The sequence below is a fragment of the Heterodontus francisci genome, chromosome 1 (genome assembly GCF_036365525.1).
Source record: "Heterodontus francisci isolate sHetFra1 chromosome 1, sHetFra1.hap1, whole genome shotgun sequence".
Classification (NCBI taxonomy): domain Eukaryota; kingdom Metazoa; phylum Chordata; class Chondrichthyes; order Heterodontiformes; family Heterodontidae; genus Heterodontus; species Heterodontus francisci.
In genome coordinates, this window is record NC_090371.1 from 154496282 (window position 1) to 154511842 (window position 15561).

The following is a 15561-nucleotide window of genomic DNA, read 5'->3' on the forward strand; positions in this document are numbered from 1 at the left end:
AAGTATATCACAATACCCCTCCCTGATCTCTACACCTACATCGTCCTTCTCCATAGTGAACACATGAAAAGTAATCATTAAAAACCTCACCTACGTCCTCCGGCTCCACACACAGATTTACACTTTGGTCCCGAATGGGCCCTCCTCTTTCCCTGGTTATCCTTTTACCCTTAATATACTTATAAAATGCCTTGGGATTTTCCTTTATCTTGTCTGTGTTTTTTCATGCCCCCTCTTCACTCTCCTAATTACTTTTTTAAGTACCCTCCTACACGTTCTATACTGCTCGCAGGCCTCCGCTGTTTACAGCCCTCTGAATCTGCCATAAGCCTCCTTTTATTTCATTAACCAATCCTCTATATCCCTTGACATCCAGTGTTTCCTGGACTTGTTGGTCCTACCCTTCACCTTTACGGGAACATGTTGGCCCTGAACTTTCACTATTTCCTTTTGGAATGACTCCCACTAGTCTGCTGTAGGCTTTCCTACAAGTAGCTGTTCCCTGTCCACTTTGGCCAGATCCTGTTTTATCATATTGAAATCGGCCTTCCCCAAAATCAGTACCTTTATTTCTGGTCCACCTTTGTCCTTTTCCATAACTACCTTAAATCTTACAGAGTTATGATCACAATCCCCGAAATCCCCGAAAATATCCCGCACTGACACTTCTACCACTTGTCCAGATTTATTCCCTAAGGTTAGGTCCAGTATCACCCCTTCCCTTGTGGGACTTTCTACGTTCTGGCTCAAAAGGGACAGACTCACCAGAGGTGGCAGCACGGTGGTATACAGTCGGTGGGGGGAGGTGGGTGGGTGCTGGTGGTGTTGCTCTTGGAGTCCTTAACATCGACTCCGGACCCCGTGAAGTCTCATGGCATCGTGTCAAATATGGGCAAGGAATTCTCCTGCTGATTACCACCTACCACCCACCCTCAGCTGATGAATCAGTTCTCCTCTGTGTTGAACACCACTTGGAGGAAGCACTGAAGGTGGCAAGGGTGCAGAATGTACTCTGGGTAGGAGATTTCAATGTCCATCACCAAGAGTGGCTTGGCAGCACCACTACTGACTGAACTGGCCGAGTCCTAAAGGACATAGCTGCCAGACTGGGTCTGTGGCAGGTGGTGAGGGAACCAACAAGAGGGAAAAACATGCTTGACCTCATCCTCACCAATCTGCCTGCCGCAGATGACATACCGCACTTGTGCATAGAAGTCCCGTCTTCACATTAAGGATACCCTCCATGGTGTTGTGTGGCACTACCTCCGTGTTAAATGGATATCCTTCAAACAGGTCTAGCAATGAAAACTGGACATCCATGAAGCACTGTGGATCATGGACATTGAAGTCTCCCACCCAGAGTACATTCTGTGCCCTTGCCACCTTCTGTTAATTCAGTCCCACTTCTCAACAGGTCACAGTATAAAAATAAATTTTCCCACCTACCGAAAACCAGCCAATTCCATACTCTATTTGTCCCCCAGAATAAAGCACACCAACCAGGTTTCTTTAATCAACAACAAAATCGACTATTTACTAATAAATTAATATCCCCTGGGACATTTCGCGCGGGGGCTCATTTAAATGAAGGGAGCGGAGCGGGTCCCAGGAACGGCATCTGGTGCCACTGCACAGGTGGCAGCACCATTTTTAAAGGCTGCACCGAGGCTCCCCCCCCCACCCCCGCCGGTAATACGCGACGGGCCCTTCTCGATATCACAGGTTGAGGCAGGCCTCTCCCTGCAGAACTTTACTGGCCCCCCGCACCGTGGCCTGTGGCATTGAGGGGCTGATAAAATTAAGACCACTTTCTTTGTTCAGAAGAACCCATTGAATTCAAAAATGTCTCTTGATGGGTTCAGGATGGGTGTAATTGACACCTTTTAGCTTAGAATGTATCCTTTAGCTCTGACCGGACAGTAAGACAGTTTGACTATACAAGGCCAGGTCTTTAGACCTTCGGTGGCCATTTTTTCCAGTTCATTGTCTACTTTTTAAAGGAAAAGTCCATTTTTATAACACTTCAGCTTGAGTTTTGTGTTTTCAATCACTAAACTTCATGTGAGCATAACACCTCCCCCAAAGGGAAAAAATGAAATTCCTTGCATTTCATTTATATGTAGCTTGGCTTTTTGGTTTAGAAAGAAAGAAAGTAGGAAGGTACAGGGGTCACACCACTGCACACATGACACCCACACCTCAATCTCACAACTGCTACTGCTAGCATTGTCCATAACAGCCATTTCTTGTTCAAGTTTGAGTTTTACATTATCCTTTCTTTGGATGAGGTACAATTATAATTGAATTTCCTTTTTGGGTGTTGAAGTTTTGCCCCATGAAAGCTTCTATTTTGAAAGATGGTGTTTTATTTAATCTGTTTCCCACTTTTAAATTCCAGCTATGTGCTGTTGAAATGGGGTTGGATTTCTCTAGCATCTGTTTGCAGAACTTTGGGAGAGACACTTTTCTGTTTCAAGGCCTGTAATATGCAAAGTTCTGTTACTGCATTGTTCTGGGTTGTTTGCAAATTCCACTGTCTGTACAGGTTTTAACCCCTTAGCTGCTGTTTCCACAACAAAGGGCTTAATAGCTCAGGTTCTGGCACATTGATTATTCTTATCTCAAGCATGATAGTGGATGCTATTTTTTATTAGCCCACGAGGTGTCTGGGTTCACCTCCTGAATTTTGTCCTTAGTGAGTTCTGATTCTGTTTGGCTGGGTCCGGTTAGCTCATGATTTAAAACCTGACCCTTTGATTTTTTAGTGGGCGTATTCCCACTGACCTCACTTTTAGTTTTCTTGTGACTTTCACAAGTGTATTTACCTTAAGGCATTTTACCTTCCCTTTTCCCCTTACGTTGGAGATGGGTTTTTCCCTAATCTGCCCCATGTCCTCTTGGACACTACTGCTCACAGATGGTTGTCCAGCATCCGCTGTAATCCCCTGTGGCACTTCAGTTAGGTGAGGCATCTCCCTCACTCTTGGCTTGCTTGTTTGGAAACTTTCCTTGTCCCTATTTAAATCTTTAAAGAAGGTTTTGGCTAATTATATCTCTGGTGCTTTTCCTTCAACCTTTTCTGCTTTTAACTCAGCTCCTTTAAATTCTTCCGGCTCTATCTTGACCTCTTTAAATTCTTCTGGCTTTATCTTGGCTTTCTTAAATTTCTCTGACTCTATTTTGACCTTTTTAAATTCTACTGGCTTTCCTTTAGCCTCTTTATTCTTTACTGGCTCAATCACTCCTGTGGGATTTTTGGGACTTCCTCAGCCCTCTCCAGCTGTGGAGAGTTTGTTTATTCCCCTCAGTTTCTCCCATCTCTGTGGACTGCTCTGGACCCTCTGGGTACAATACTGTGCTTCCTGCCAAGTCATTGCCCAGCAATAGTGCCCTGCATTGGTAAGCTCGGAATGACACCGACCATCACTACCCGGGTGACCAACTTACTTTCTCGCCAAACGTTAACTAAGGGGACATTCAAGAATTTGCCAGTAAGCCATTTTACCAATACCATGGTATTTATTCTGCTTTTGGGTGGCATTTCTGTAAATTTGGTTGCCAGTAGTGTTTGAAAACAACCGGTATCCCTGAGGATGGTTATCTCTTTGCTTGGTGCCTGGGATACAAAATGAGTCATTTTTCCTTTTAGAAAAAAATTCTGGTAGGTGCTCTGTCCTTGGATTATGTAGGAACACATGCTTTTAATTTCATAGCTACAGACACTGTAGTTATTTTTTCTTCCTTTTTTTTTACATTCTTTTTTACATTTTTTACAATCTTTTTTTTGCATTTATTTCATTTCATCTTAGTTTGTTCAGTTTGCTTAGCCACTGTTTTTTTTCAGGTTTGCACTTGCTGCTGTTCAATATTCAGTGTATTAACACCTAATCTGTACTAATGCTTTGTCTTTCAACACACCATTAGCATATTGTTTGCCTTTGCTCCGTGACCTTTTGGACAGCTATGTGGCCTGGTCCAATCTAGACCTCCTTTGTTATCTCTTGCCCCACCTCCACCTCACTTGCTTATAACTTGTGACTTTTCTAATATTTGTCAGTTCCGAAGAAGGGTCACTGACCCAAAACGTTAACTCTGCTTCTCTTTTCACAGATGCTGCCAGACCTGCTGAGTGGTTCCAGCATTTCTTGTTTTTATTTCCGTTTTGGATACTGTTGGGAGGGATAGCCTATCAGGGGAAAACAACAGCAGCAGCCGGAGCAGTGGCACCACGGCTGTCTCTGTTGTTCAGCAGGGAGGGGCAAAGCGCAGAAGAGCAATAGTTGTAGGGGACTCTATAGTCAGGGGCACAGATAGGCGCTTCTGTGGATGTGAAAGAGACTCCAGGATGGTATGTTGCCTCCCTGGTGCCAGGGTCAAGGATGTCTCTGAACGGGCAGGGGGCATTCTGAAGAGGGAGGGTGAACAGCCAGAGGTTGTGGTACACATTGGTACTAACGACATAAGCAGGAAGAGTGACGACGTCCTACAGGGGGAGTTCAGGGAGTCAGGTAGAAAGTTAAAAAAACAGGACCTCCAGGGTTGTAATCTCAGGATTACTCGATGTGCCACATGCCAGTGAGGCTAGAAATAGGAAGATAGTGCAGCTAAACACAAGACTAAACAGCTGGTGTAGGAGGGAGGATTTCAGATATCGGGATTATTGGGATCTCTTCCGGGACAGGTGGGACCTGTACAAGAAGAACGGGTTGCATCTAAACTGGAGGGGCACAAATATCCTGGCTGCGAAGTTTGCTAGCGTCACTCAAGAGGGTTTAAACTAGTGTGGCAGGGAGGTGGGAACCAAAGCGGTAGGTCAGCAGGTGAAATAACTGAGGGGGAACTAGTGAATAAGGCCAAAAAGACTGAGAGGAAGAGCAGGCAGAGAGATGTTGCTGAGCACAGCAGGACTGGTGGTCTGAAGTGCATTTGTTTCACTGCGAGAAGTATAACAGGTAAGGCAGATGAACTTAGAGCTTGGATTAGTACTTGGAACTATGATGTTGCTGCTATTACAGAGACTTGGTTGAGGGAAGGACTGGATTGGCAGCTAAACATTCCGGGATTTAGATGCTTCAGGCAGGATAGAGGGGGATGTAAAAGGGGTGGGGGAGTTGCATTACTGGTTAAGGAGTATATCACAGCTGTACTGCGGGAGGACACCTCGGAAGGATCATGCAGTGAGGCAATATGGGTAGAGCTCAGGAATAGGAAGGGCATAGTCACAATGTTGGGGGTTTACTACAGGCCTCCCAACAGCCAGCGGGAGATAGAGGAGCAGATATGTAGACAGATCTTGGAAAGATGTAAAACCAACAGAGTTGTTGTGGTGGGTGATTTTAACTTCACCTATATTGACTGGGACTCACTTAGTGCTAGGGGCTTGGATGGGGGAGAATTTGTAAGGAGCATACAGGAGGGCTTCTTGAAACAATATGTAGATAGTCCAACTAGGGAAGGGGCCATACTGGACCTGGTATTGGGGAATGAGCGCGGCCAGGTGGTTGAAGTTTCAGTAGGGGAGCATTTCGGGAACAGTGACCATAATTCCGTACGTTTTAAGGTACTTGTGGATAAGGATAAGAGTAGTCCTCGGGCGAAGGTGCTAAATTGGGGGAAGACTAATTATAACAATATTAGGCAGGAGCTGAAGAATTTAGATTGGGGGTAGCTGTTTGAGGGTAAATCAACATCTGACATGTGGGAGTCTTTCAAACGTCAGTTGATTAGAATCCAAGACCAGCATGTTCCTGTGAGGAAGAAGGATAAGTTTGGCAAGTTTCGGGAACCTTAGATAATGAGGGATATTGTGAGCCTAATCAAAAAGAAAAAGGAAGCATTCGTAAGGGCTGGAAGGCTGGGAACAGATGAAGTCCTTGAGGAATATAAAGACAGTAGGAAGGAACTTAAGCAAGGAGTCAGGAGGGCTAAAAGGGGTCATGAAAAGTCATTGGCAAACAGGATTAAGGAGAATCCCAAGGCTTTTTATATGTATATAAAGAGCAAGAGGGGAGCGAGGGAAAGGGTTGACCCACTCAAGGACAGAGGAGGGAATCTATGCGTGGAGCCAGAGGAAATGGGCGAAGTACTAAATGAGTACTTTGCATCAGTATTCACCAAAGAGAAGGACTTGGTGGATGATGAGTCTAGGGAAGGGAGTGTAGATAGTCTGGGTCATGTCGATATCAAAAAGGAGGTGTTGGGTGTCTTGAAAAACATTGAGGTAGATAAGTCCCCAGGGCCCGATGGGATCTACCCCAGAATACTGAGGGAGGCAAGGGAAGAAATTGCTGGGGCCTTGACAGAAATCTTTGTATCCTCATTGGCTACAGGTGAGGTTCCAGAGGACCGGAGAATAGCCAATGTTGTTCCTTTGTTTAAGAAGGGTAGCAAGGATAATCCAGGAAATTACAGGCTGGTGAGCCTTACGTCAGTGGTAGGGAAATTATTAGAGAGGATTCTTCAGGACAGGATTTACTCCCATTTGGAAACAAATGAACTTATTAGCGAGAGGCAGCATGGTTTTGTGAAGGGGAGGTCATGTCTCACTAACTTGATCGAGTTTTTTGAGGAAGTGACGAAGATGATTGATGAAGGAAGGGCAGTGGATGTTGTCTATATGGACTTCAGTAAAGCCTTTGACAAGGTCCCTCATGGCAGACTGGAACAAAATGTGAAGTCACTCGGGATCAGAGGTGAGCTGGCAAGACGGATACAGAACTGGCTCGGTCATTGAAGACAAAGGGTAGCAGTGGAAGAGTGCTTTTCTGAATGGAGGGCTGTGACTAGTGGTGTTCCGCAGGGATCAGTGCTGGGACCTTTGCTGTTTGTAGTATATATAAATGATTTGGAGGAAAATGTAGCTGGTCTGATTAGTAAGTTTGCAGACGACACAATGGTTGGTGGAGTTGCGGATAGTGACGAGGATTGTCAGAGGATACAGCAGGATATAGATCGGTTGGAGACTTGGGCGGAGAAATGGCAGATGGAGTTTAATCCGGACAAATGTGAGGTAATGCATTTTGGAAGGTGTAATAAGGGTGGGAAGTATACAGTAAATGGCAGAATCCTTAGGAGTATTGACAGGCAGAGAGATCTGGGCGTACAGGTCCACAGATCACGGAAAGTGGCAACGCAGGTGAATAAGGTAGTCAAGAAGGCATATACGGCATGCTTGCCTTCATCTGTTGGGGCATAGAGTATAAAAATTGGCAAGTCATGCTGCAACTGTACAGGACCTTAGTTAGGCCACACTTGAAATATTGCGTACATTTCTGGTCATCACACTACCAGAAGGATGTGGAGGCTTTGGAGAGGGTACAGAAGAGATTTACCAGGATGTTGCCTGGTCTGGAGGGCATTAGCTATGAGGAGAGGTTGGATAAACTTGGATTGTTTCCACTGGAACGACGGAGGTGGAGGGGCGACCTGATAGAGGTTTACAAAGTTATGAGTGGCATGGACAGAGTGGATAGTCAGAAGCTTTTTCCCAGGCTGGAAGAGTCAGTTACTAGGGGACATAGGTTTAAGGTGCGAGGGGTAAAATTTAGAGGGGATGTGCGAGGCAAGTTTTTTACACAGAGGGTGGTGAGTGCCTGGAACTTGCTGCCGGGGGAGGTGGTGGAAGCAGGTACGATCGCGACGTTTAAGAGGCATCTTGACAAATACATGAATAGGATGGGAATAGAGGGATACGGAGCCCGGAACTGCAGAAGGTTTTAGTTTAGACAGGCATCAAGATCGGCGCAGGCTTGGAGGGCCAAATGGCCTGTTCCTGTGCTGTACTGTTCTTTGTTCGTTCTCTTTAAAGTTGCAGGCCTGGGTTGTTTGTAGATTTCTCTGTTGGTTCCAATTTCAGTTAAAAGACCAGGTTCGCTTTCAGTTCTCTGCTGCATAAGTTGAAGTGCAGAACTCAGAGCAGGGCATCATCTTTTGGCTTGCTGGATTTTCTCCGAGCTCTCAGCTGGACAGGCTTTCGTAATGTTTGAATAAAGGCAAAATACTGCAGATGCTGGAAATCTGAAAACAGAAAGTGATGGAAATACTCAGCAGGTCTGGTAGCATCTGTGGAGAGTGAAGCAAATTTAACAGCTCAGGTCAGTGACCTTTCATCAGAACTGGCATAGGTTAGAAATGTAATAGGTTTTAAGCAAATAAACTGGGGATGGGGGAAAAGCAAACAAAAGGGAAGGTGTGTGATCGGACAGAGGGCCGGAGAGATTAACTGACAAGGAGGTCATGGGCAAAGGCAAAGGGAGTGTGATATCTATCCTGTCATTGACTCCACCCCACTCACAGGTGACTGTTTGAGGCTGAGCCAGACTGTTTGCAACCTCGGTGTCATACTTAACTCTGAGATGAACGCCATAGCCACACAAAACCTAAAACCTCCTATTTTCACCTCCGTAATATTGCCCTTCTCCACCCCTGCCTCAGCCCATCTGCTGCTGAAACCCTCAAGTAACAGGCCTTTGTTACTTCTAGACTTGACTATTCTAATGCACTGAACCATAGAAATGTTATGACACAGAAAGGCCATTCAGCCCAATTTGTCTGCACCAGCTGAAAAAAAACTAGTTGCCCATTGTAATCCCACCTTCCAGCACCTGGTCCGTAGCCTTGCAAGTTATAGCACTTCAGGTGCAGATCCAGGTACCTTTTAAATGAGTAGAGGGTTTCTGCCTCCACCACTGATCTGGGCAGCGAATTCCAGACACCCACCACTCTCTGGGTGAAAAAGATTTTCCTCATGTCCCATCTATACTTTTCATCAATCACCTTAAATCTGTGCCCCCTGGTAATTGACCTCTCCACTAGGGGAATCAGGTCCTTCTTGTCTACTCGATCTGGGCCCCTCATAATTTTGTACACCTCTATTAAATCACCCCTCAGCCTCCTCTGTTCTAAAGAAAACAATCTTAGCCTATCTTTTCTCATAGCTGCAATTTTCCAACCCTGGCAACATTCTTGTAAATCTCCTCTGTACCCTCTCCAGAGCAATTACGTCCTTCCTTTAATGTGGTGACCAGAACTGTACGCAATACTCCAGCATTTTATACAGTTCCAGCATTACATCCCTGCTTTTGTATTCTTTACCTTGGCTAATAAAGGAAAGCATTCCATCTGCCTTCTTCACCACTTTATCTACCTGTCCTACCTCTCACTTCCTCTACCCCTCTCAATATCCTCCCATTTATTGTGTATTCCCTTTCTTAGTTTGCACCCTCCACCCCCCCCCCCTCCCCCCCATATGCATTACCTCACACTTCTCTGGATTGAATTCCATTTGTCACTTTTCTATCCATTCAACCAAATCATTGATATCATTCTGGAGTCTACAGCTATCCTCTTCACTATCAACTACACGGCCAATTTTTATGTCATCTGCACATTTCCCAATCATGCCTCCCACATTTAAGTCCAAATCATTCATATATACCACAAACAGCAAGGGACCCAACACTGGGCCCTGTGGAATGCCATTGGAAACCACTTTCCATTTGCAAACATCCGTCGACCATTACTCTTTGTTATCTGTCACTGGGCTTGTTATGTGCTGGCTAAAAAAGTTCTCTTGAATGCAGTTCAGGAATTTTGTGCCCTCTGTGCCCTTCACACAGTTTGTCTGCCAGTTGATATGAGGACAGTTGAAATCCAGAACTAATATTGCCCTATAGTTTTTGCACTCAGAAATTTGCCTACATATTTGTTCTTCTAGCTCCCTCTCACTACTCCTAGTAGTGTGGCTGCCCCTTTTTTTTATTTCTGAGCTCAACCCATATGGCCTTATTTGATGATTCAGTTAGTGTATCACCCTCAATTGATTCTTTAACCAATAATGATACACCCCCTCCTTTTTTATTCACCTCTCTATCCTGCCTGAAACTCTATATCCAGGGATGTTGAGCTGCCATTTTAGCCCTTCTTTAAGCCAAGTTTCCGTTACAGCAATGATATCATGCTGCCATGTGTCTATCTGTGCCCTCAGCTCATTGGCTTTATTTGCTATACTTCTTGCAATTAAATACCTTTTAACACTGCCAAATTCCTGTGCTGTACACTTTTTAAGCTTTGCTTCTTCTGCCTTTCAGAGTCACTTGCTAATTTTCTGCCTTCCATTCCCTGCTCAGAATTTGTCCTATCAGAAGCTGCCCTCAGGTTCCCATCCCCCTGCCTATCTAGTTTAAACCATCCCCAACAGCACTAGCAAACCTTCCCATAAGGGTACTTATCCTGATCCTGTTCAGGTGTAGACCATCCGGCTTGTACAGATTCCACCTTCCCCAGAATCAGTCTCAATGCCCCAGAAACCTGAAGCCCTCCCTCCTGCACCATCTCTCCAGCCACACATTCATCTGGTGTATTCTCCTATTTCTATATTCACTAGCACGTGGCCTTGGGAGTAATCCAGAGATTACTACCTTTGAGGTCATGCTTGCTGATCGTTTTCTTAACTCTTTAAACTCAGCCAGCAGGATCTTATCCCTTTTTCTACCTATATTGTTAGTACAAATGTGGACCACAACCTCTGGTGTGCAGCCTCACCCTCCAGCAAGTTCTGTAGCCACTCAGTGATATCCATGACCCTTGCACCAGGGAGGCAACATATCATCCTGGAATCATGTCTGCAACCACAGAAACACCTGTCTGTTCCCATAACCATAGAATCCCCAACCATTCTTCCTCTCCTGTCTTTTCTCCTCCGTCTCTGCACAGCTGAGCCACCGATGGTGCTCTAGTCATGATTCATGCTGCACTCTCCAGAGGAACCCGTTCTCACATTGGTACTCAGAACCGAATACCGGTGAGAAAGTGGGATGCCCTCTGGGGACTCCTGCACTACCTGTCTTGTCCTTCTTGACTATCTGGCAGCCATGCAGTCCCTCTCTACCTGCGCACTCTTAAACTGTGGGGTGACTACCTCCTGAAACATGGTATCCATGTATCTCTCATCCTCACGAATGTACATCAGTGACACCAGCTACTCCTTGCGTTCCAAGATTCGGCGCTCAAGTTTTTGCAATTGGTGGCACTTTTTGTACATTTAGTTGTCCAGGACATGGGAGGGTCCTGGAATCCCCACATGGCAGTGGATGTGCTTTCGACGGGTGTGAGCAGCCATGCCATGCCTCGAAATATTTATTTACTGCACAAAAATTTGAAGTTAAATAAACACAATAAAATGGTTATAAATAGAATGAACAAACAATGACCTGACTATTGGTATTTTAGCTTCTACTTAGTAGGTAGACTTAAATGTTAGAGAAAAAGTAAAAAACATCAGCAGAAAGGATAAAAGAAGAAAGTCAGGAAATACTCACAAGATACTCACCAACTCGTTCCCTGTGCCTTGCCGCTTTCTCTCCCCCTCGTGCTGTTTGTAGCTCCAAAGTCTCACCCAGCCAATCACCTACCTGCTTCCCTGTGATGTCGCACCTCAATTTTTCTTTTCGATCAGGTGCTGTGCTATTGGAGATGTGCTCTTACCAAAACTAAACTACCCTACTACTATAAATATACCCTACCAAAACTCTTCTCTCCTGATGTGCTCTGCTGCTGTGTCTCTGCTGTTGGTTCCCGCGCTCTTTTTATACTCTTTCCCGATGTGCTCTGCTGCTGCTGGCTCACCTCCCACATACCACCCTCCGTAAACTTGAGGTCATTCAAAACTCTGTTGCACGTGTCCTAACACCAAGTCCTGTTCACCCATCACGCCTGTTCTTGCTGACCTACACTGGCTCCCAGTTAAGCACCTCAATTTTAAATTCTCATCCTTGTTTTCAAATCCCTCCATTGCCTCGTCCCTCCTTATCTCTGTAATCTCCTCCAGTCCCACAACCCTCCCAAGATATTTGCACTCATCTAATTCTGGCTTCTTGAGCATCGCTAATTTTAATTGCTTCACCATTGATGGCTGTACCTTCAGCTGTCAAGTCCCTAAGCCCTAGAATTCCCTCCTTAAACCTCTCTTTCCTCCCTTAACACACACGTTAAAACCAATGTCATTGTTCAAGCTTTTCATTACCTGACCTAATATCTCTTTATTTGACTCAGTGTAATTTTGTTTTACAGTGCTCTTGTGAAGCACTGTGGGATGTTTTACTATGTTAAGAGTGCTATATAAATACAAATGGTTGTTGTTGAGAAGCTGTGATTACTCTCCTAAAAGGTGTTTTCATAGAATTGTTTAAAATCATGAAAGGTTTAGGCAAAGTAAAGAAAATTCCAATGGCTGAAGGGTCGATAACCAGAAGGCATGGATTTAAGATGATTGACAAAAGAACCAGTGCAGGCATAAGGAAAAGCTTTTTTTAAAATGCAATGAATGCTTTAAATTTGGAATGCATTGATTGATATGGTGGTGGGACAGGTTCAGTAGTAGCCCTCAAAAGGGAATTGGATAAATACTGGAAGGAGAAAAGCTGCAGGAATATGGGGAAAGTACAGGTAACTGGGGCTATTTTTCTAGGTCAGGGGAACATGAATGCTCCTTTGGGTTCCACACAAATAACTTGGGCCTCTGCAGCACTGGATTCCCTCCTTCTCCTGAGAATAGAAACTGAAACACCTGCCATCTCCTGGAGGCTGGCCAAGCCGCTTGTTATCAGGATGGTCAGGAGCTGGCAGATTGTCTCAAGGTGCTTGCTTTTAACCTGCAGCTTGCTAGCCCTATGCTAACAAATCCTGACCCTAAAAATAGAGTTGATTTCCCATTGGGACTATCAAATGGCCAGTGGGTACACTTCACTGGCTTCCTGTCCAAACACTGCTTGGGAGGAAAATCTATGCCTATTCATAGGTTGGCTGTACTTAAAGTTAATAAGTCAACAGAACCGGTTGAGGCACTGAGGGAAGTAAGGGTGGAAATTGTGGAGGCACTGCTCATAATCTTCCAATCCTCCTTAGATTCAGAGATAGTACCAGAGGACTGGAAAATTGCAAATGTTGCGCTCTGGTTCAAAAAGTTACAGTACACCATGTGACCTCGATCTCCTGCTGTGGCTTAAGAAACAGGTGCAGCTGGCACACTGTGCCCCCTTAGTTTTTAAAGGCACACTTTTTTTAAACAGAGCCTTAAAGGCACACTGTTTTAAACAGAAAAAAAAACTTCCATGACAATAGACAGGCTGATGAAATGGGCAGAGAAGTGTGAAGTGTTTCATTTAGGTAGGAATAACGAGGAGGGGCAATATGAAATAAAGGGTACAATTCTAAAGGGGGTTCAGGAGCAGAGGGTGCTGGGATGTATGTGCACAATTCACTGCAGGTGTCAGGGCAGGGGGAGAACGTGATTAATAAAGCATACGGCATCCTGAGCTTTATAAATAGAGGCATTGAGTACAAAAGCAATAAAGTTATAATGAAGCTGGAAAACCTTGATTCAGTCTCAACTGGAGTATTGCATCCAATTCTGGGCAGCACACTTTAGGAAGGATGTGAAGGCATTAGAGAGGGCGCAGAAAAGATTCACGAGAATGGTTCTAGGGAAGAGGAATGGTTCCAGGGAAGGGGAACTTCAGTTATGTGGATCAATTAGAGTAGCTGGGGCTGTTCTCTTTGGGGAAGGGAAGATTAAGAAAGGATTTGATAGAGGTGTTTAAAATCATGAGGGATCTGAACAGAGTAGATAGGGAGAAATTCTTCCCACTGGCAGAAAGGTCGAAAACCAAAGGACACCAATTTAAGGTGATTGGCAGAAGAAGTGGTTAGAGTGGTTAGGATCTGGAATGCACTGCCTGAGATTGTGGTGAAGGCAGATTCAGTCGAGGCTTTCCAAAGTGAATTGGATATTTATCTGAAGAAGAAAGAAAAAATTTCAGGACTACAGGTAAAAGGCGGGTGAGTGGGACAAGGTGAGTTGCTCTTGCAGAGAGCCGGCACAGACATGACAATGGTCCCCTTCTGTGCTGTAACCATTCTATGATTCTATTAGTGTAGTGTAGATGGAAAGAGGCTTCATTTCAGAATAAAAACTGCAGTTATAGTGTAGATGCATCCTGAATTCAATGTAAGGGCTCAACCTGATACTGGAATGAAGTGGAACGAGACTACCTGGTGAGGGAGCCCACTTCACTTCAGATTCAGTTTAGACATAACACAAATTTGCACTCCATGGGGGTAATTTTGACTTTGGATGATAGTGTAAAACAGATGAAATCAGATCATCTACCATCATACACCTTTCCTGGTGGTCATTGCCATTGACTTAAAATTTGATAGTTGCATAATATCAATATTACCCGCTCACTCTCCAAGGTCAATATCAATGCAAAGATGATTCACCAAGAAGTGTCTAATAATAATGATCATTTGAACTAGAAAGTCATTTTTAATGAAGAGCAGATTTTTGGTTTTGATGATCTAGTGATGAAGCTGGTGTAATTAGTGACCGCCTTGCGGTCAATAATAGTTTTCTTTAATGTGATTTATCTTATTTCTCGTTGGTGAAATAGTCTTCAGTTTCTTCAGTGTAGGGTATACAATAGAAGTGAGAAGTGTTTCAGCAGCCATAATGGTGCTGCTGGTAGATGATTTCTTTGATATTGTGAAAATATGTCCCTTTGTAATCAGGAGCGCTGTCTGAGTTTACAGATTAGGAGCTTTATACCATATTATGAGCCTATTTAAGATAGTGAATTATGGGGAAAAACCCACCAGTACTGTATGAGATCACAATCAGTATCAGTTTGTTATAATATTTTAAGCAATGGGACCTCTGTAACAATGACAGCTGTCAATTTAATAATGAATTTAATTGTACAGTGAGAAAAGATTTATCCCTAACTTACTTTCAGTAAAAATTCTTGAATTAACTATAATACTCAAGAATATATAGATTAGAAATAATAATATACAGTGTAGAGTTAGTAACAAGGTTATGCTTTACAGCCTTCCGGACTCAACATTGAATTCAACAACTTCAAATCATAACCTCAGTCCCCATTTTTTTTTGGATGGCTGCTGTGGTGATGATTCTGTTTTTCCAATTTACAGGTCCTCCAGACCCTTCTATTGTTTCTTTACTTGCACATTTCCCTGCCTCTGTACTTGCTTAAAACCTGTTACATCTAACTTTTTCCAGTTCTAATGAAAGATCATCGACCTGAAATGTTAATTCTGTTTCTCTCTCCACAGATGCTACTTGACCTGATGAGTATTTCCAGCATCTTTTTGTTTTTATTTCATATTTCCAGCATCTGCAACATTTTGCTTTTGTATTAAGACTTCTCTCTTGCCCATTAGATTAAACTGAGAAATGTTGCACTATAACTTTGAAAGTACGTGTTCAAAAATCGAATGGAAAATGCTTTTTAATTTCTTCATATTTGAGACATTTAAAAACATATCAGAAACCAAATTACTTTGGCTGCAAAATGAACAGCTGCTTCAATCAGCTGTTATCGTACTAATATCACTTCAAGCTGTTAACAATCCTTTCAGCACAACAGGCTATATAACAGAGATGCTTAAAATGGCTTAGTCTAACTAGATTGCTGCATAACTTTGAAAATCTAAGAAGCCAGCATTGCACTTAACATGTATTTTTTGCTGGATGGTTTTGGA